The sequence below is a fragment of the Saccopteryx leptura genome, chromosome 2, assembly GCF_036850995.1.
Source record: "Saccopteryx leptura isolate mSacLep1 chromosome 2, mSacLep1_pri_phased_curated, whole genome shotgun sequence".
Lineage (NCBI taxonomy): Eukaryota > Metazoa > Chordata > Mammalia > Chiroptera > Emballonuridae > Saccopteryx > Saccopteryx leptura.
Window position 1 is genome coordinate 145,354,689 of NC_089504.1, and position 23,257 is coordinate 145,377,945.

The window sequence follows — 23,257 nt, forward strand, 5'->3', positions numbered from 1 at the left end:
GGTTCCACAACCAGGAGAATCTTTTCTGGTTTTTCCTAGAATCAAAGGCCCCCACCAGTCTTAGTCACCTCTGGTTCCCCATCTGCCAACATGGCTTCTTACTCTGCAAAACTGGCTCCTCTCTCCTTCCCTTCCATCTTGGCTTCTTCGTTTTCCTCCTTCTTCACAAATTTTTCTTGGCATGAAAACCCCTCCTCCAGCAAACATTAGCATAACAAAGCCCCTTTCCAAGTAGGAAGGTAATTAGCAGTTTCACAGATCACATATCTGGGCAGCAGCCATTTTTAACAATAAAAGTGAGCAAACGTAAAAATCACATTTTACAAACTCACTTGCCCAGCACATACAGGCGCGCACACACACACACACACACACAATCACGCCATGGGTATGTGTATATTTTATTTGACCATATTCAAAGTTGTGGAAGGATGCACTCAGATTTTTGAAACTGTGTCCTAGGCGGTGTGTGTCTTTCTATTGCTTCATATGCTACAATTAAGAAATTTTACTCTTGAAATAAAAAAAATAATAACAAAAATTGGAAAAAGTCACAGCTTTAGCAAACTGCTCTAACTTTTCTGAAAACTGCTTTCTAAACTCGGGAGCTTCCTTCAGTCCCAGAGGAATTCCAGAGCTTTGACGGTGTGCCCTGAAGGATGACTTTTATAGTTAACTTAATTGTATGGGTTTTTTTTACACAAGGTAATAGCTAAACTATTGGTATTTCTCCAGTTATTGGTGCGCTCAGATGATTGATGTTCTCAGAGGTAAACATTTTCAGAAAGGCTGCTAAAAATATAGTCAGCTCACATTCTGGCCTCGTTCATTCCAAACAATATATTTTTCAGAAGAGAAAATAGAAGATGAAATAGCAAAAGTATATCCGTTGTTCTCAGAAGTAATCTAGTATTTCCAAAAGAAAGGAGAAAGACAACTTTTCTAGTAGCTTCAAGTATAGACTCAAATATGGACAGAAACAATAGGGCGCGGCTAAATGTGCACTTCTGGTAACTGACTAGAGGTGTGGAGATTTTGACTGACATTTTGTCTTTTTAAGGGAGAGGAGTCAGTATTAAAAGGAAGAAGACCACCTTTGTATGCCTTAGAAATTTAAAAACCTGGTAGCGCTGTATGAAATCTTTTTTTTTTTTTTCATTTTTCTGAAGCTGGAAACGGAGAGACAGTCAGACAGACTCCCGCATGCGCCTGACCGGGATCCACCCGGCACGCCCACCATGGGCGATGCTCTGCCTACCAGGGGGTGATGCTCTGCCCATCCTGGGCGTCGCCATGTTGCGACCAGAGCCACTCTAGTGCCTGAGGCAGAGGCCACAGAGCCATCCCCAGCGCCCGGGCCATCTTTGCTCCAATGGAGCCTTGGCTGCGGGAGGGGAAGAGAGAGACAGAGAGGAAAGCGCGGCGGAAGGGTGGAGAAGCAAATGGGCGCTTCTCCTATGTGCCCTGGCCGGGAATCGAACCCGGGTCCTCCGCACTCTAGGCTGACGCTCTACCGCTGAGCCAACCGGCCAGGGCTGAAATCATTTTGAAATGGGAAATTTTAGTAATTTAGGAAACAAGTAAAATAAGTACTTTATTTAGAGAAGTAAAAATGGTTATTGCGCATGAATATGATCTTGCTAATTGAAAGCCCCTGACCAGAGGTGCTGGCACAGTGACGGTAAGTATAGCAGGTGAGCAGTTTATAAACGTATGCCAGTGATACTTTGTAAATACTGCATGGAGTGCCTGGAAAGCTGTGCTTATGCTTGATCAGCCAAGGAACAAAATACATTTGAGTTAAATTATAAATGCTAATCAGAAATGCTAATCATACATACTGGCTTGTGAATAACTTTGTCAAACATTACTAGATCAGGGACCAGACCAGTTTATCATGTTAATATTGCTTTAATATGGGTATATTTTAGATGCACATTATAGTTTTATCCAGACTATATGCTGAAAATTTTCTCCTGTAAGAGTCTCAGAATTTAAACCTGACTATAATTTCAATGTGTCACAAATAAGTGATAACTGGTCAATGAATAAGGCCGATTTGATTTATATTTTCTAAACCTTTATAAGCAAAAGAGTTGTAAGGTTGTTTTTTTTTAATCAATGAACCTGAATGCTGATACAAAAGTGAAAATTTTCCATGGTGGTTATTGATGACCACCATGTATTTCAGTATATAAGTCTATGCTATAAGTAAGTTACATATAAGTAGGTAATTCTTGCTCTCTGTTGGTGAGGTCAGCTGGGGTGCCATGTCATTCAGAATCAGACTTTTACAAGCTGTCCTGGTGCAGGTCCCAAAGAAGTAAATAAAAAGTTTTGCTAGTGGGTAAGGCAAGTGTGTGTAGCTGACATGCAAAGACAGGCAGTTCCTGCCCCCTCCTCATTCTGGGTGGCTTCTCATGTGGGCTGTGGCTTCTCCATAGAGTTTTGGTTTGATGTAGTCACCTTGCACCCACTTGCTCTACTTTTATGGAGCGCTCCTGACTCCTCTCTGCAGATTTTATCAGTGTGCATTTAATCAGTACGCACAGTTTAAAACATTCATTTATTCAAGTTTATCTAGTGCAGCTGTTAATTTGTTTCTGCTGCATTGGGGGTAATCTATCCCCAGGCCTTTCTCTGTTATCTTGAATAATTGAGAGTGTGCTGGTACTCGGCCCCATTGCTACAGAAGCTGCTGCGCGGAGGCTCCCTCGCTGGAGCGAGATTGAAAGTGATTCTGGTTGGCTAGGAACAGAATACCTGGAGGCTGTAACAGACCCTTAGGAAGGAAATCTGTTTCCACCAAGACAGAAGAATGATTCATTTGTAAGGAATATAAATAAAAGCTTCCTTCAAGTCATTGCAGTGTCTCTAATATTTTCCCAGTTAACATTATTTTACATATCTTATTTCACTAACTTTTAGTGAACTTTAGTTTTGTCGTTTATCAAATGAAGTAATAGTACCTGCCCTCAATTCTACAATTTTGTGAGGATTAAATAGCTAGGGTGAGATGAAAGCTCCTATAAATTAGAAATTTGCTCATCACTCTAAGGCATTGTTTTCTTTCTCAGTGTTATTTTGTTTCTTAGTGTGTTATTTCCCCCAACCCCCTTTTTTTATTACTTTTCATAACTTCTTAAATTATACACTATTACTTGGATACATCATATAACCAACCATGTGAAATGGTTAGAGCATGTTTTAAAAATTGGATTTCTCACTAACTTAATCTTTACCTCTTTCACTTTCCCTGTTCAGAAAGAAAATCAGCCTGTCAGTTACTCACGTCCAATTACAAAATTATCTTGTAGAATTAAGTAGGTGAGTCATTGCAGAACCTTGGGAAGCATGAGTAATTGCTGACGAATGCCAGATCCTTCTGGCTGTGCAGTTCCTAATGAAAAAGTTCTATTGCTCAGTTTCGGTTAGGGATCCTTGCAACCTGTTCAGCTTGCAGGGCTCCCTGAAGACTCCCCCACAGACCCAGAGACAGTGCTTTTCTTGAGCCATTTTCCACTGAGACAGAGCAGTGTGACCTTGTGCTGCTACACTTTCTCAAAGTGATTGTATTTCACTGCTCTCATAAACACATCTTGTAAATGAAACAAGGTTGTCTTTTAAACTTGTGCTCCTGCTTGACTAGAAAAATAAAACCCAGCCTCCTTTCAGGACCTTTTGGCCTAATGAGAAGTCAACCCTTTTCATTTTTGTTAAGAATGCTTTTGTATCAACTTCCTATTCTTCATGTAATAGTACAATGTATTATGAAGAAAGAGAATCAGGATGGATAAAGAAGCCATTTATACTTTTGCTATCTGGGATTAAGAAAGTTTTTTTTTTTTTCTTTTTTTTAATAATTTTATTTTTTTGCCTGACCTGTGGTGGCGCAGTGGATAAAGCGTCGACCTGGAAATGCTGAGGTCGCCGGTTCAAAACCCTGGGCTTGCCTGGTCAAGGCACATATGGGAGTTGATGCTTCCTGCTCCTCCCCCCTTCTCTCTCTATCTCTCTCCTCTCTCTCCCTCTCCCTCTCTCTCTCCTTTCTAAAATGAATAAATAAAATAAAATTAAAAAAAATTATTTAAAAAAAAATAATTTTATTTTTTTAATGGGGTGACATCAATAAATCAGGATACATATATTCAAAGATAACAAGTCCAGGTTATCTTGTCGTTCAATTATGTTGCATACCCATCACCCAAAGTCAGACTGTCCTCTGTCACCTTCTATCTTGTTTTCTTTATGCCCCTCCCCCTCCCCCTTTCCCTCTCCCATTCCCCCCTCCCCCCCGTAACCACCACACTCTTATCAATGTCTCTTAGTTTCACTTTTATGTCCCCCACCTACGTATGGAATAATGCAGTTCCTGGTTTTTTCTGATTTACTTATTTCGCTTCGTATCATGTTATCAAGATCCCACCATTTTGCTGTAAATGTTCCGATGTCATCATTTCTTATGGCTGAGTAGTATTCCATAGTGTATATGTGCCACATCTTCTTTATCCAGTCATCTATTGATGGGCTTTTTGGTTGTTTCCATGTCCTGGCCACTGTGAACAATGCTGCAATAAACATGGGGCTGCATGTGTCTTTACGTATCAATGTTTCTGAGTTTTGGGGGTATATACCCAGTAGAGGGATTGCTGGGTCATAAGGTAGTTCTATTTTCAGTTTTTTGAGGAACCACCATACTTTCTTCCATAATGGTTGTACTACTTTACATTCCCACCAACAGTGTATGAGGGTTCCTTTTTCTCCACAGCCTCTCCAACATTTGCTATTACCTGTCTTGCTAATAATGGCTAATCAAACAGGTGTCAGAGGCCAACATAACCCTCATACCAAAACCAGGCAAGGATGGCACAAAAAAAGAAAACTACAGACCAATATCTCTAATGAATACAGATGCTAAAATACTAAACAAAATACTAGAAAATCGAATACAACAACATATTAAAAAAATAATACATCATGATCAAGTGGGATTCATCCCAGAATCTCAAGGATGGTTCAACATACGTAAAACGGTTAACATAATACACCATATCAACAAAACAAAGAACAAAAACCACATGATCTTATCAATAGACGCAGAAAAGGCTTTCGATAAAGAAAGTTTTAACTAGCAGAACTGGTTAAATAGAGAATTCTAAGACCTCTATGATGGACATACTTGTTAAATCCACTTTTAAAAACATTTTTATTTATTGATTTTAGAGAGAGAAAGAGGGGGGAGGAGTGGGAAGCACCAACTCATAGTAGATGCTTCCCCTATGTGCCTTGACTGGGCAAGCCCAGGGGTTTGAATTGGTGACCTCGGCATTCCAGGTTGACACTTTATCCACTATGCCAGCACAGTGGATAAAAAAATCTACTTTTTAGTGCTCTTTTGTTTAATGTATGACGTGCTAACCATCTTATGTATATGAGCGCTGGCAACTTTTGTTCTGTTATAATGTCCCACATATTTTATGTTTTGCTATGTTAGTAACACAGATACTAAATAAGGCCAGGATTTATTTTATATCTATAGGGTATTCATCAGTCTAAAGAGTTTAGAGATGAAAGGACTTTAGATCAAATATTTTCTTTTTTCTTTTTTTTAATTTTTTTATTTTTATTTATTCATTTTAGAAAGGAGAGAGAGAGAGAGAGAGAGAGAAGAGAGACAGAGACAGAGAGAGAGAAGGGGGAGGAGCAGGAAACATCAACTCCCATATGTGCCTTGACCAGGCAAGCCCAGGGTTTCGAACCGGCGACCTCAGCATTTCCAGGTTGATGCTTTATCCACTGCGCCACCACAGGTCAGGCTAGATCAAATATTTTCATATGATTTATAAGAAAGCGTGTGCATTCTGTTGTGTTAGTGATAAGCATCAGAAAACATCTGTTTGCATTTTTGCTTGTATATATATGTGACCTAAGAAATATAGGCAGAACATTTAGCCCATTAATCAGAAATTAAGTTTGCTGCTCAGGGAAATACCGTACGTTAGATTCTCTAGAGCAGTGGAAGTCAGGGCGCATTTAAAATCCTACAAATAATTGTAGGTGCACTATATACAAATTTCTGAGAAATATGTTATAATAATTAAGTCAAATATTAAAGAAAAAAATATGAAGTCCAAATGTGCTTTTATGGTACTTAAATGAAATAAATATGACAAAATTAAATTTACCATACATTTTCTGACATTGAAAAACATTTTTATGTTACATTTTTTGTTATGCTTCTTAGAATTCATAAAAAAGGGTTTAAAAAATAAAAAAAACCGACAAAAAGTTATCTTTTTGTATATATAGATACATTCTTAGTAAGATTTAGTAAATTGGTTCCAGCTCGAATGCGTTTTTTTTTGTTCTTGTGTTTATGAGAAACATGAGCCTGATGTGTCCTAGTGATTTCTTCAATGTTTGGGCATATATTTGAAAGGCAAACTCTCATTTCCTCATCAATACATTGAAGAATTCCTCTCTTTTTACTTTTTTGTTGAGGGTAGAAGATTCTAATTTACATAAACAGGATGTTGAAAATTGTAGTAAAATGTTCAAAGCTTTTTTAGATATTGCCACATATTCTTCTTTTCTAGAAATCCAAAAAGCTTCAAGAGACAATTCCTTGTTTAATCATCAATCCAAAACCCCCACCATACATATTATCTTAACTTTACACCAAACAAAGGAATGAAGAAACTTGCCTCCAGTCTTTCCGGGGAACATGGGGGGTAGTGTGAACAATCCAGCACCACAGCTTAACAGCCTTTTGCAACCTAATCAGGCAAGTGAGGTGGGGGGTTGGGCAGACTGTCAGTTTACAGCCAATTTCCCACACCTCTGTCTCCCCAAAATCTAAACCCCAAAAACCCTTTTGGTTTTTTGGTCCCCAACGACACATATTTCTCTGGAATACCATAGGGCGCACCTGGAAATCTTCTAGAGTGCACCAGTGTGCCCTGGCGCACACTTTGAGAACCACTGCTCTAGATATTCACTGTCCAACACAGTAGCCATGAGCCACATGGTATTGAGCTGTTGAACCCTTGAAATGAAGCTAGTGTGATTGAGATGTATTACACGTGCAAAATGCACACCAGAATGACTAAAAAATATGTAAAATATTTTACTAATAATTCATATTTATAACATCTTTAAATATTTTGGATGTTGCTTAAATAAAATGTTATTAAAATCAATTTCTGGCCCTGGCCGGTTGGCTCAGTGATAGAGCATCGGCCTGGCATGCAGGGGTCCCGGGTTCGATTCCCAGCCAGGGCACACAGGAGAAGTGCCCATCTGCTTCTCCACCCCTCCCCCTCTCCTTCCTGTCTGTCTCTCTCTTCCCCTACTGCAGCCGAGGCTCCATTGGAAGTAAAGATGGCCCAGGTGCTGAGGATGGCTCCATGGCTTCTGCCTCAGGCGCTGGAGTGGTTCTGGTCGCAACAGAGCGATGCCCCGGATGGGCAGAGCATCACCCCCTGGTGGGCGTCCTGGGTGGATCTCGGTCGGGTGCATGCGGGAGTCTGTCTGACTGCCTCCCTGTTTCCAGCTTCAGAAAAATACAAACAAACAAACAAAAATCAATTTCACTTTTCCGTTTTAAATGTGATTACTAGAACATGTAAATTGCATCTGAGACTCTCACTGTGTTTCTGTTACAAATACTGCTCAAAACGGTCTTGCTATTAGATGTGTTATGTCCTTTTATCAAGTTAACTTCCCTTAATCCTGATTTGGACAGCAATTTAAAGAGGTCTGTACTTATGAAAGCATTAATTTTCATTGTCTCACAACCTAAATTTCACTAGAATTACTTCAAGAGCTTGTTCACCTCAGCGGTTTCATTTATAAAAAGTTGATTTGAAATTCACATTGCTTCAGTGAGTGGTATAGTTTAGCTGTGTGTATGTATAAGGGAGGCTCTTCTTCCTAGACAGACGGCACCGTCTTGTGGAATATACTGAATATAGCAGCTTAGATTTCAACTGTAGGTTTTAAGATGGGATAGGCAAATAGTTTATTTCAGATGTTTGGGGGAAAACTCAGACTAGCTTTACTGATGTTTACTTCTCTATAGCATCTTTTTTCATAACCGGAGCTTATATCAACTCTGGGACTTATTTTTCTTAGTTATACAATGCTAAGGTTCAGACAATGTTATATGAACATTATTATTCAGAGTGTTTTTTTTGTGTGTGTGACAGAGAAAGAGAGAGAGAGAGTCAGAGAGTGCGACAGATAAGGACAGACAGACAGGAAGGTCGAGAGATGAGAAGCATCAATTCTTCATTGTAGCACCTTAATTGCTCATGGATTGCTTTCTCGTATGTGCTTTGACCAGAGGGCTCTAGCAGAGCAAGTGACCCCTTGCTCAAGCCAGTGACCTTGGGCTTAAGCCTGCAACCTTGTGCTTCAAGCCAGTGACCTTTGGGCTCAGGCCAGTGACCATAGGGTCATGTTTATGATCCCACACTCATGCTGATGAGCCTGTTCTCAAGCCGGATGAGCCTGCACTTAAGCCAGTGACCTCAGGGTTTAGAACCTGAGTCCTCTACGTCCCAGTTCGATGCTCTATCTCAGGGGTCGGGAACCTTTTTGGCTGAGAGAGTCATGAATGCCACATATTTTAAAATGTAATTCTGTGAGAGCCATACAACGACCTGTGTACGTTATGCATTATCCAAAAAAAAAATTAGTGTTGTCCTGGAGGACAGCTGTGATTGGCTCCAGCCTTCCGCAACCATGAACATGAGCGGTAGGAAATGAATGGATTGTAATACATGAGAGTGTTTTATATTTTTAACATTATTTTTTTTATTAAAGATGTGTCTGCGATCCAGATGCAGCCATCAAAAGAGCCACATCTGGCTCGTGAGCCATAGGTTCCTGACCCCTGCTCTATCCACTGTGCCACCGCCTGGTCAGGCCAGAGTGCTTTTTAAAATTACAAAGCTCTTGTTCATGTTTTTGGACTACTTTTTTCCTCCCCAAACTCCTAAATGAGATTTTTGTCTTTCATTATAAAAAGAAGCAGAGGTTTATATTTTGTCCTTTTTCTATGTAAAACTTGAGAGTATTTAAATATTTAATCCATTAGGTAAGCTTCATTAGGTAAATGAGGAAGAAAATATATACACAATAATATTACTTTTTTTTTTAAGTGAGCAGAGGGGAAATAGACTCCCACATACACCCTGACTGGGATCTACTCAGCAACCCCTTCTTGGGCCGATGCTTGCAACTGAGCTATTTTTTAGTGCCTGAGGCTGATGTGCAAACCAGTCAAGCTGCTGGCAGTGGGAAGGAAAGAGGGAGAGAAAGGAGAGAGGAAGGGGGAGAGAAGCAGATGGTTGGTTCTTCTGTGTTCCCTGACTAGGAATTGAACCTAGGACGGGACGTCCATATGCCAGGCTGACGCTCTATCCACTGAGACAAACTGCTAGGGCCTTACATTTTCCTAAGAACTGATTTTAGTTATTTCCTAGACATGCATTTATAAAAGATAAACAGTTGAAAGGGTATGATTTGTATGTATTTCTTTTTTTTTATGTTACTTCTTGATGTACATATAAAGATTATTCAGTTATCACATTTCATATTCAAAGCCTGCCAAATCACTGAGATCTTTATACTGAGAACAGAATAGGTGTTTCATGATTCTGAATTGCATTAACCAAGGCCAGCAATAATTAAGCGATTCAACATCCAGCCAATTGGTAAACAAGGTTCTCCGAAGCATTTATTGCCTTATTAGGTTTATGTAAGAAAGTAGTTGTAAGAGTGATTATAAGGAAATGCATCCAGTGGATTTCCCTTTCATGTGGAGACCCTGGCAGCCTGTTTCTAAAATTGGGCTTGTTTTGTATCTGTTACCTTCTTTAGGACCCAATAATCTGTAAAGTCATTCTGATGATGAAAACACAACACAAATAAGACAAGATGAAAACAAAACAAAGAGCTAACCAACCAAATCTGTCCTAAGGAAGGAAACTTAGGAATGGCCTACTCTATTAGCCAGAGGGGCCAGCACTTACCTGTATTGACAGCAAAGAGCTGAAATAGTTATTTCATTCTCATGAAGATATGACTGTTGATTGCTTATTAATAAAAAGACTTTCATGAGTTTCTATGGACTTTTAGATCCCTACTTAATATTAGACTTTTAGATCCCTATTTAATATTACATAGTACTACTGTTAGTTATTATATAAATATCTCAGTGGGATGAAAAGTTCATTTAAACCCACTTTCCCAAAAAGTTAATTTTTCGATTTATAATATTGGTTTTAGCTATAACTATTGTTCACTTCTTTCTAGCATTTCCAGAAACATATGCTTGTTTCATGGTCTCCAACAAAGCCGTCTGTTAATAAGAGATCTTGACCCAAAGTCCTCTTTGATAGACAGCTATTTGTAGGAAGTATCCATTTAAGTGGAATCATCCAAACAACCCTCTCAACCATCTCCTATATATCTTGCTCCACGCTTACTGTTTTCCTATCCCATCCCATTTGTGAAAGCTGGGCAGTGAGCCAAAGAACACCTCATGGATTAGTAGCAATCACGGTCACTTGAGAGCAGGGTGGCCACATGGCCTCTTTTGGCATGAACAATTTAGCTTTGTGTGTGTTGGTCCTAGTCAAGGCAGGCTCTGTGAGGACACTGTTTGAGATCAAGGTGCCCTATGCCCGTGTAGGCTTGCTGTCAACACGTGAGTGTTCAAAGAGAACAGGATGAAGCTTCCCTCCTTACTGTTCTTTTGTTCTTGATAGACAGTTAAGGGCTTTACCAGTTTTCAACGAGTGTTTGAATGTCTGAACCTGCTGTCGATCTCCCAAGGCAGGCCTTAGGACTGCTCACGGGGACAAAGCTAGGATTTAGTACTTGAGATTTCCTAGGAGGAAATGATTTTTGGTGTCTTGTAAATAATTATTCCCTAGGGGCAGTAATGACTAATGCAGGCTAAGCATAAAGAACATACTTTTCCTCATGCTATTTCCTGTAATGTACACAAAACTGATTAAAGCAAATTATTGCAGGTTATGGAAATAGCATCATAAAAAATTAAGCAGTTGGAAGGCAACCATTGGTGGCTAATATAGGGACTTTTACAAGAAACCAAGCCAAGTGTTCTTTAAAAATCTGCAACCCAGAATTTGGTTAGTTTGATCTGCCTTATGACTACACCTCTCAGATAGTGCAAAGATGGGTCTCAGAACAGGGGCCCCCACCATGGGAGAGACAAACACTGACTCCAGCAGCTCTCACGCTCTGCTCCTCACTTCAAGGCCTGGAGGGCAGGAAGGGGCAGACATTCACTTATTTAGGGTCAGATGGACGGTTGGGGAAGCTTCAGTACTCAGGAAAAGACCATTCTATTTCAGGGCAGCAGTGATGAGGAGGCAGATTCCATGGGCTGGGTTTGGAATTAAAGACCAAACAGGTACTTCTCTCAAGAAAACACACAGATATGTGAAAAGATGCTCAAGCTCAATAGTTATTAGGGAAATGCGAATCAAAACTGCAATGAGAAACCACCCCAGTCTGGTAGAACGGCTACCATCAACAAGACAAGTAACAGTAAGTCTTGGAGAGGTTGTAGAGAAAAAGTAATCCTCATTCACTGCTGCTGGGAATGTAAATTGGTGCAGACACTGAGGAATACAGCATGGAAGTTCCCCCCAAAATTAAGACTGAGTTACCATATGATCCAGCAGTCCCTGTTTTGGGTGTCTACCCACAAATTTGAAAACATTTATTTGCAAACACACACACACACACACACACACACACACACACACACACACACACACACACACACTGGAATACTACTTGGCCACAGGAAAAGATAAAATTCTGCATTTGTGACAACATGGATGGATCTTAAGAACATCATGCTAAGTGATGTAAATTAGGCAGAAGAAGTCAAGAACCATATGATTTTGCTCACATGTGGGATATAAAACTGAAAAGAACAAACAAACAAAAAAGAAAAATAAACAAAAACTCACAGACACAATAGTATGATGGCCACCAGAGGGAAAGAGGGCTAGACATTAGTAAAGGGTGATGGGGTGAAGTATGGTGCTGGCAGGAGATCTGACAGCCACACCGTGCAACATACAAGTGATATATTATAGAATTGGACACTTGAAACTTACGTTTTACTAACCAGTGTCACCCCAATAAATTTAATTAAAAATAATTAAAAACACTATAAAGTAAAAAAATGACCAGTGTTAATGTAAACATTTTAAACATAAAAAAATTGAAAAAATGAATTATTGTTAGGAAAGAGAAAGTAAATTGTACTGCAAGTATTACTGGAGACCATTTGCTTTTTTTGCAGTTAAGGTCTCATCAAGGGTTACAGATTCCTTCTCTCTGCTATGCGTTGCAGGCTATGGTCCCTAAGATAGCTCTGTATGTCTTTGTATTCCTGATGCCTGAGGTCGCCTCTGCTTGGGCAAGTCTTTGGAAGAGGAGTAAAGAGAAAGACATCCTATAGTATCAGGTCTACCGGAAAGTTCTGTCCGTTTCTATCACAAGTTTCGACACGTAAGCACATGTTTATTTGGCGTATGTGTGCCTATTTTTATCACTTAATGTATACATACTGATGTAGCAAATTAACTAAAACAAAGTTAATTCACGTTAGTCTTATGTGTGAAGCGATAGTGTACCCATGGCTACTGATAAAGTTCATTTACGCCACTGTAATTTTTACGAATTTCAACAAGGAAGAAATGCTACAGAAGCATGTAGAAATTTATTGAAAGTGTTTGGTGAAGGTACAGTTTCTGATAGGACATGCAGAAGATGATTCGAAAAATTCAAAACAGGTGATTTCAACCTTTCTGATAAGCCACGTTCTGGGCGACCATCTTTGATCGATGACAATGTTGCTAAGACCATGTTGGATCAAGATCCTTTTCTAAAAACATCGGAGAGTGCAGAAAGGCTTAATTCAGCTCAGCAAACCATTTCAGACCATATTCGGAAGATAGGATTGGTGTGGAAATATTCAAGATAGGTGTCACATGAATTAAGTCAGAAGAATTTGGATGATCGAGTTGTCATATGCACATCTCTGCTTGCTTGGAACAAAATCGAACCCTTCTTGTACCGGATGATAACTGGGGATGAAAAGTGGATTACCTACGAAAACATCGTAAGGAGAAGGGCATATTGTGAACCTGGAAAACCTAGCCCTTCCACCTCTAAACCAAATTTGACTCTGAATAAGAGAATGTTGTGTATATGGTGGGACGGACCAATACATTATGAGCTTTTTTTTTTTTTTTTTTTGTATTTTTCTGAAGCTGGAAACGGGGAGAGACAGTCAGACAGACTCCCGCATGCGCCCAACCGGGATCCACCCGGCACGCCCACCAGGGGGGATGCTCTGCCCACCAGGGGGCGATGCTCTGCCCCTCTGGGGCGTCGCTCTGCCGCGACCAGAGCCACTCTAGCGCCTGGGGCAGAGGCCAAAGAGCCATCCCCAGCGCCCGGGCCATCTTTGCTCCAATGGAGCCTTGGCTGCGGGAGGGGAAGAGAGAGACAGAGAGGAAGGAGGGGGTGGGGGTGGAGAAGCAAATGGGCGCTTCTTCTATGTGCCCTGGCCGGGAATCGAACCCGGGTCCCCTGCACCCCAGGCCGACGCTCTACCGCTGAGCCAACCGGCCAGGGCCCATTATGAGCTTTTAAAACCAAACAAAAAGCTCAATTCGGAGAAGTATTGTCAGTAACTGGATAATTTAAAGACAGCAGTCTAAGAAAAGAGGCCAGTGATGTTCAATAGGAAGAACATCATACTGCATCATGATAATGCCAGGCCACGTGCTGCTTTGGGGACTCGTCAAAAAATTGCAGAACTAGGCTGGGAAATTCTGTCGCATCCACCATATTCCCTGGACTTAGCACCCTCCGACTATCACTTGTTTTTGTCCTTACAAAATTTTTTGAAGGACAAAAAATTCAAAAATGAAGAAGATATCAAACAAGCGCTGATTCAATTTTTCGCATCAAAAGATAAAACATTTTTCAAAAATGGGATATACAAATAACCCTCATGCTGGCAAGAAATCATTAATAATAATGGCAATTATATTATATAATAAAGTTTATTGACAATAAGAAAAATTTGTATTTTGTTTTATTCCAAAAATGGACATAACTTTCTGGTAGACCGTATATAATACAAAAGCCTAGATACAGAAAAGCTAAGTTTAAATATTCGTTCTGACACTTAATAGATAAGTAACCTTGAATAACTTACTTTCTCTGAGCATCACCAGTTTCATATCCGCCAAAGAGGCATTATACCCTACTTCTTAGTGTTATTCTGAGGATCAAATAAAATATAAAACATTCCACATTGTACCTCGCATGCTGTAAAAGCTCAGTAAATGCTAAATTACTATTATGTATTAGATTCTATATTGTATGAAAAAATACTTTATATAGTTTATTGATTAGCTATGTCATTCAGGGTGCATACAACTGTTCTATAATTGCATGGTATTTGTTACTAGGAGTTTGCAAATGCATGGCTGTTATGGGAAAGCAACCTAAACTCATGCCCACTGATAATGAATGGAGAGAAGGGAAGTGATATTTGTTAAGTACTTACCATGTACTTTTGTATACATCGCTTTAGTTTATTACTTGGTTATTATGATTTAATAAGGTAGGTACTATTATCTTTTATTTAACAATGAACAAATGGAGGATCAAAGATTTTAAGTCGCCTAAGCTCATGTAGATAATTAATGGTGGAGCTGAAATAGTATGTTTAAAAGAAGAATTTGTGCTTTTCCATGTTTTATTTTTTAGTAACTTAAATTTGGGAGAGATCCTATAATAACTACTTTGCTGAAATTTTGAAAGAAAAGCAATGCATAGATTCACTTTGCATTTTACTCTTAGAACAATGGGTGAAACTTTCACCTCCCAGGCAACCATTGGATGATGGCTGCTTTGGGAAGGGAGCATGACTGGATGATGCAACTCCCTGCAGAAAAGGGCCCTTCTTGGATGGGACTGAGAGCTGAGAGCTGCCAGCTGAGAGCTGACAACCTTCCCAGCAGCCTGAGGAAGGAGGATCTGGGAGATGCAGCCCAGCTTCTGTGACACCTTCTATGATATGTAATTCAGAAAAAGGAGCAAAGTAACATTTAATGTAGGAGGGAGTATATACTTATTTTTAGTGTTATGTTTCTGAAGCAGTTATAAAATAAGCTGTTTGAAGCTTACTTTTTTGGTGTTTTCCTTTCAAATGATAATAGTTCCCTTTGTACCTTCTATACTAGGTTGACTGTTTCCACATTTTGGTCTAGAGTCTAAGACCACTATTGACATACACAAGCACCTTTTCTCTCGTAGTTCAAATAAAGATCATTTTTAGTACTGCCATTCTAGATGGGTTTAAGATAAAAGTAGTTTCTTCTTCTTTTTTAAAATCAGGTTTTAGGCCTGGAGGAAAGGAATTTATCTATTAATACTATTGCAGAAGGCATTGATTCACTTGAGTTCAGATAGGCGTCATGTTATATATAGTCTAAAAGTATTTTAAAATTTCATTTGACATTATTTACCCTAAAGAGGAAGTCTGGGTAGGAAGACAGTGCTTTATTTTTGTTCCTCCCTTGTAAATTCCTGGACAGTTTCCCCAGCGAGGTGACCATGAACATTCCTTCTTCTCTTCACAGACCATCCTTCTTCACACCCAGGAGCTTCTTACTTTACAGAGGGGTGTTAGATAATCATATTTGATGTCTATTTCTTCTGTATTTCATGTTTTCTTAATATGACCCCTCTTCTTTCTTTACCATTTATTGAGTGCATACCATGTGTTAGGTACTCTTCTAAGCACTTGGAATATGCCAGTGAACAAGACACTGAGCTATGGAAAATCCTACATTTATATTCTTAAACCCATTTTCATTCTTAAGCTCATCTCTGAATGTTTCCTATGGGAAATAGTTATTGAATCTTCAAGCTTTCTATCTGTTTTCTAAAAGTATATTCACATTCTCTCATTCTAACAATTTTATCACAAAAGAGCTACTTTCATGCCAATGTACTGTCTTGTTTTCCCCATTGTTCAAGGGTAGTCTGCATTTAGTATTTCATCTCCCTAGTTCTCCTTCATTCCTTAACCTCTTGTAATCCAGCGTCTTTAAAAGTTTGCAGAATGTCCCTTGGGAAAATATAGTTACACATTTATCTCTTTTGACTTTCACTGTTCCCACCCTGCCTTTCTCTTGGACCATTGGTCCAAGCCTTCTTCCTAACTGGCTTCTGTAGCAATGCTATTCCATGTTGGGAGGTACCCAGACCAACTCCAGTTTAATGATTCCCCAGAGGACTCCCTGGTCACAGCATATATTAGTCCTCAATGGATGTGATTTATTATGGTGAGAGGATACAAAGCAAAAACAACAAAAGAAAAAAGTACCCTAGGGAAAGCAAGCACAAGCTTCCCAGGGGAGGCACAGAGAACACACTTAATTCCCTGGCAAGGAGTTATGACAACACATGTGAAATGCTGCTAACCAAAGAAGTTCATTAGAGACTCGGTTCCCTCTGTTTTATTATTTTATTTTTTAATTGATTTAAATTTATTGTGTTTACATAGATTCAAGTGTCCCGCTGAATACATCCCCCACCCCTTGGTTCTCCTCAACATCCCCCTGCCCCTTCCCCGCAACGCCCTACCCCTTCCCTCCAGGATTTACTTTTCTGCTCTCTATAAAGCTGTGTTATGTATATATAATCTCACCAATCTCTTTCCCTTCTCTGATCCCATCCTATCATCCCCTTTCCCTCTGTCTGCTTTCCCTCTGGTCCCTTTGATCCCACCTCTGCCTATATTCCATTCCTCAGTTCACATTGTTCATTGGATTCCTCAAATGAGTGAGGTCATATGATATTTTTCTTTCTCTGCCTGGCTTATTTCACTTAACATAATAGTTTCTGGGTCCATCCATGTTGTTGCAAAAGGTAATGTTTCCTTCTTTTTCATAGCCCCATAATATTCCATTGTATATATGTACTACTGCTTTTTTTTTTTTTTTTTTTTTCTTTCATTTTTCTGAAGCTGGAAACAGGGAGAGACAGTCAGACAGACTCCCGCATGCGCCCGACCGGGATCCACCCGGCACGCCCACCAGGGGCGACGCTCTGCCCACCAGGGGGCGATGCTCTGCCCATCCTGGGCGTCGCCATGTTGCGACCAGAGCCACTCTATCGCCTGAGGCAGAGGCCACAGAGCCATCCCCAGCGCCCGGGCCATCTTTGCTCCAATGGAGCCTTGGCTGCGGGAGGGGGAGAGAGAGACAGAGAGGAAAGTGCGGCGGAGGGGTGGAGAAGCAAATGGGCGCTTCTCCTGTGTGCCCTGGCCGGGAATCGAACCCGGGTCCTCTGCACGCTAGGCCGACGCTCTACCGCTGAGCCAACCTGCCAGGGCTACTACTGCTTTTTAATCCACTCGTCCACTGATGGGCACTTGGGCTGTTTCAGTATCCACAGTTTTTATTAGAGGCTGATCACATAGGCACTTTCTGCCAGACACTTACCTAGATTCCAAAACAGTTGTTCAGAATAAGCCTTATTATTTATATAAACAGTTTAGGAACAGTAAGATAGCCTTATTAGCTGTAGAATGATGGGCACCCTTTCTTTCTTTTTTTTTTTTTAAATTTTTTTATTTATTTATTCATTTTTAGAGAGGGGAGGGGGAGAGAGAGAGAGAGAGGAGAGAGAGAGAGAGAAGGGGGGGAGGAGCTGGAAGCATCAACTCCCATATGTGCCTTGACCAGGCAAGCCCAGGGTTTCGAACCGGCGACCTCAGCATTTCCAGGTCGACGCTTTATCCATTGCGCCACCACAGGTCAGGCTGGGCACCCTTTCAAAATCCAAATTCCCACATGCCAGCCATGGGCCAACTCTGCAGACCTTTTCTAAGAATAGCAGTTCAAGCCAGCTCTGTTGACTCTTCTGCTCCTCCTTAACGGTAGCTCTGATAGTCATGAATGAAACATTTATTGAACATCAACTATGCAGTGGGCACTGTGTTAGCTACTGGAGATACAGTGGTGAACTAAAGAGACAGAAATCCCTGTCTTGTGTTGCTTTTGATCTAATGCTTAGTTTATATTCAAGGCCTTTCATAATATGGCCACAAACTTACCCTCACATTCATAACTTCTCACTACTTGTCAAGCACTGGATATTTTATTTCATTTCATTTCATTTCATTTTAAAAGATCTTATTGGTTTTATTCAACAATTCATGAATCTGGCAGCACCCAGTTCAGCAAATAGAAGGATTTCTCAAGCACTGGATGTTTTCCTCTCTTTTCCCCTTATTTATTCATACTTACTAATATTTAATATGAAAATATTAATATTAATTGAAGTGCTACTTTGTGGGATACTCTACTAGGCATTAGAGATGCAAAGGTGAGTAGGAAATACTCCTTACCCTTAGGGGCTCTCAGCCTAGGGGTAGAGACAGTGTCTCCTAGGGCCTCACCCCTAGCCTACTCCCTTTTCCCATCTCTTGTTGAAATCCTATTTATTTTTCAGAGGTCAGGAAAAATGTTACTGCCTCCATTTTTTTGTTTTTGTTTTGTTTTGTTTTTTTACAGAGACAGAGAGTTAGAGAGAGGGACAGATGGGTACAGACAGACAGGAATGGAGAAAGATGAGAAACATCAATCATCAGGTTTTTTTTTTGTTTTTTTTTTTTTTTTGTTTTTTTTTTTCTTTTCATTTTTCTGAAGCTGGAAACAGGGAGAGACAGTCAGACAGACTCCCGCATGCGCCCGACCGGGATCCACCCGGCACGCCCACCAGGGGCGACGCTCTGCCCACCAGGGGGCGATGCTCTGCCCATCCTGGGCGTCGCCATGTTGCGACCAGAGCCACTCTAGCGCCTGAGGCAGAGGCCACAGAGCCATCCCCAGCGCCCGGGCCATCTTTGCTCCAGTGGAGCCTTGGCTGCGGGAGGGGAAGAGAGAGACAGAGAGGAAAGCGCAGCGGAGGGGTGGAGAAGCAAATGGGCGCTTCTCCTGTGTGCCCTGGCCGGAAATCGAACCCGGGTCCTCCGCACGCTAGGCCGACGCTCTACCGCTGAGCCAACCGGCCAGGGCCCAATCATCAGTTTTTTGTTGCGACACCTTAGTTGTTCATTGATTGCTTTCTCATATGTGCCCTGACCGTGGGCCTTCAGCAGACCCAGTAACCCATTGCTTAAGCCAGCGACCTTAGGTCTAAGCTGGTGAGCTTTGCTCAAGCCAGATGAGCCCGTGCTCAAGCTGGTGACCTCGGGGTCTCGAACCTGGATCCTCCACATCCCAGTCCGACACTCTATCCACTGCGCCATCGCCTGGTCAGGCAAATCTTTTTTTTCTTTTTTTCTTTATTCATTATTTTAGAGAGGAGAAAGAGAGGGAGAGAGAGAGAGACAGAAGGGGGGAGGAGCTGGAAGCATCAACTCCCATATGTGCCTTGACCAGGCAAGCCCAGGGTTTCAAACTGGCGACCTCAGCATTTCCAGGTCGATGCGTTATCCACTGCACCACCACAGGTCAGGCACTGCCTCCATTTTTATTTCCTCTGGTCTTCTTATTACTTTTATATGGCAGTTCTCATATTGTTCATAGTTTGTAATTATGCGCTTATCTTCAACTTCTTTGAGTCTCCTGCTGACATCCAGGAAGCAAAATTTGGGTTCCGATTATAGTACCTAGTATGCTGTAGGTACTCACATGCTTTGATGCACCAATAAAATTGTAACAGCTACTGGATAGTCGGGAACAAATCCTCTTACACACCCTTTCTGAATTCTGCCTGACTCAGTGCCCTCTGCTGAATGCTGTGGCCACTACGATGATACCATGTGATTTTGCCTTGCTGCAGTTCGTTGGGCTGGGAATGTGACTTCATCCAAGGCTGGTGAACTCATGAGCTGAACCACAGTTTATCAACCTGTCAGGTTCTCTAATGAGTTTGCAGGAAGATTGAGAAGTTTCAGTTTGTAGTAGATGTTTGCCTTGTGATTTAATGTTTTTGACTCAAGCAGCTGTGTCTGTCTGTGCATAAGGAGAGGAAGCTACTAAAAAAATTGGATACTCAGAAGGTAGCTTTGGTTCTAGTTGCTTCCTGGTTCAACTTTCTATAAGACTGAACTTTGCTTTAGTTTCTTTCTTAATGAAATTGCTTCTCAGATTATTAAATAAATCCTCCTTCACTTAAATATTCCTTTGTAACCTCAAATGCTTTGACCAAAACACTGTCAGGTACAGTCATTTCTCAGTCCCTGTCTTCCTCAGCCTCTCACTGCATTTTTAAACTGCTGCCAGGACCTGCGTTCTCAAAATGTGAGTTTTCATTGGCTTTAAGATACAATTCCAGTTCTTCTCTCACCTGACCAGCTTCTGTGCTTGCCTTTCTTTTTAGCCTTCAACTGTGGGCATTCCCCAAGAGTTTGCTCTTGGCCTTCACTTCCTTTGTCCATGCTTTCTCTTACTGTTCTTATCTATTCCCTCTCATCCTCTATGTAGGTGACTATTAAATCTATTTCACACAACACACACACATACACATACACACACACACACACACACACACACACACACACAATTCATCGCTTTGACTTCGCCCCTAAATTCTACTGTTTGCTTATTGGCATTATATTGCTTAACAAGTCAAAACAGAATTCTTTATTATTCCCTCCAGATGAGTTCATAGAGCTACTTGATTATTTTTAAAGTACTTTCTCATCTTGATCTAATGAATCTGAGTCCTTATGGCTTTTTAATTTTCTGTTAATGGTATTATTTTTGTCTTGGTAATACAGCTGTAATGTTTTTATACCCTTCTGGGTATTTTCATTGTTCAGCTAGACTTTCAGGATGTATTATGACTAATAATGATTAATAATGGACCCGACCTGAATAATGATTAGTAATAGTAGATCTTACTCTAACTCACTTTTCTAGACATGGTCTAAATCTGCCTATGGGATGAGGGGCTGTTGTCATCTCACCTGTAGTCCCTTTTAGATATCTAGGATGCAGGAAAATAGTGACTCCAGAGTTCCAGCAGGGAGTTGATCTTCTTGACCTAACAGAATGTCCCCTAAAAGGTTTTCTGTGGGTGTGAGCGCCATGTGACATTGGTGTTGAATAACTTACTTCACAATGTCTAGCACAGTGGTTAGTTGTACTCTTTAACAGATTGCTCCTCTTACATAACACTTTTCTTGAAATTCAACTCCTGAACTGATTTGCTAGCATTTGCAATAGAACCAGAGTGTCTGAGCAGATCTACAGAAAGTAGGATTGGCTTTAAGACAAAGGTGGCCTTAGAAGTCGTTGGAAAAGTAACCTATCTGATTGATTCGAGAACTTCCAGATTCTTATTCCAGCCAAAGAAGACAGCCGTCATCTTCTGCTTGGGATGGAGCAGCTGTCAGTCAGTGGACGTCTATACAAGTGACCTGCTAACCAAGCATTATGGCAAGCTCAAAAAGATCTTGAGAATGAAGCCCCTGCCCTCACACGAGAGTCTTTCAGACTATGGAGAATTCAATACAAATCCTAATTTTGCCACACAAGAACAGTGGATGATTATGATGTTTTGTTTAGACTCATATTGCTTGAAGTCTGGTCCTCAATATGTTTAATTAAGGAACCTAAAATATTTCCTTTAGTTCCATTGAAGGCATCCTAGCAGCGATGAGCTTTGTAAGGAAAAAACTAAAAGTTGGATTGTAGCAGGGGTCCCCAAACTTTTTTACACAGGGGGCCAGTTCACTGTCCCTCAGACCATTGGAGGGCCGGACTATAAAAAAAACTATGAAAAAATCCCTATGCACACTGCACATATCTTATTTTAAAGTAAAAAAACAAAACGAGAACAAATACAATATTTAAAATAAAGAACAAGTAAATTTAAATCAACAAACTGACCAGTATTTCAATGGGAACTATGCTCCTCTTACTGACCACCAATGAAAGAGGTGCCCCTTCTGGAAGTGTGGCAGGGGCCAGATAAATGGCTTCAGGGGGCCGCATGTGGCCCGCAGGCTGTAGTTTGGGGACCCCTGGATTATAGAGTACAGTTTACTGACTATCATTACTGTGGGTCTTCTGTCTAGCCCATTGTGGCAATTTTGTTCACAGTTTGTGAAAGATTCTGAACTGTCTCTGGACAAAGGAACACACAGTGCAATGTACAGATTACGCATTATAGAATGGCACACTTATTTTCAGTATATGCTATGGCTTTTCTCACGTGCAGTGTAGTGTAGAACATTGGTAGTCCAGATACGCATTTCATTGTAGCAATAGTAAGCAGCATCATTTCTTGATTGTTCTGACAAAACAGGAATTTGCTACATTGTGAATGTGGCATATTGAAATCATAAGGGAAATTGTACTTGTTTTCTTTTTTTCTTTTACAGATTTTATTTATTTTAGAGATGGGGAGAGAGAAAGGAAAGGAAAGAGAGAGGGAGGGAAGGAGAGGAGGGAGGAGCAGGAAGCATCAATTCCCATATGTGCCTTGACCAAGCAAGCCTGGGGTTTCAAACTGGTGACCTCAGTGTTCCAGGTTGATGCTTTACCCATTGTTTTCTTAAAAAGCCAATTCAATTAATAGAAGGCTTTGGAGATTAATTTCAGATGTATTTTCCCCACATTTTAAGTATTTTTGAAGTGAGAATGTACAAAATCACTACCTGTCTGCACAATGCAAAGTACTTTACATGCATTCTCTTTAACTGCCCTGTCTTGACTTGGCAGAATCATTGGTCCTCAGTGGTGTATTAGAAATAAAATGAGATTCAGAGGCAGTCAGAGGTGTATTTTTCCTTAAATACATCTGTGACCGTGTACAGACTACTTTTCTTTTCTCTGAAGAGATTTGTCATAGGATTCATACATACTTATTTAGTTCACACATGTCTATTAATGCAAATCTGGTAAAAATTGGTGGCCTTCAGTAAGTGTTTATACTCCTTCTTTCCTGTTGACCTGATTGATAAGAATGGTGAGTTTTTATTTTCAAATTTGAAACCCACCTACAGTGTTCTCAGTCAATTCTCAAAATGTCTGATTCTTTTTATTTTATTTTTTTAAGTGAGAAGCAGGGAGGCAGAGAAACAGACTCCTGCATACGCCCTGGCCGGGATCCACCCGGCAAGCCCCCTATGGTGTGATGCTCTGCCTATCTAGGGCCATTG

At 40.6% G+C, this 23,257-nt stretch overlaps 1 protein-coding gene and 2 non-coding genes across 6 annotated transcripts in view; 1 reads left to right on the forward strand and 2 right to left on the reverse strand.

Annotated features, from left to right (window-relative positions):
- The window catches only part of TMEM117 (transmembrane protein 117), a 512,620-nt gene that overhangs the window by 50,484 nt on the left and 438,879 nt on the right, over positions 1 to 23,257 (forward strand). The gene's annotated exons all lie outside the window — the stretch shown is intronic.
- On the reverse strand, positions 1,461 to 1,536 carry TRNAS-AGA (transfer RNA serine (anticodon AGA)). Its single transcript has one exon. It is a non-coding gene; the product is annotated as a tRNA-Ser (tRNA).
- Positions 13,618 to 13,693, reverse strand: TRNAP-GGG (transfer RNA proline (anticodon GGG)). Its single transcript has one exon. It is a non-coding gene; the product is annotated as a tRNA-Pro (tRNA).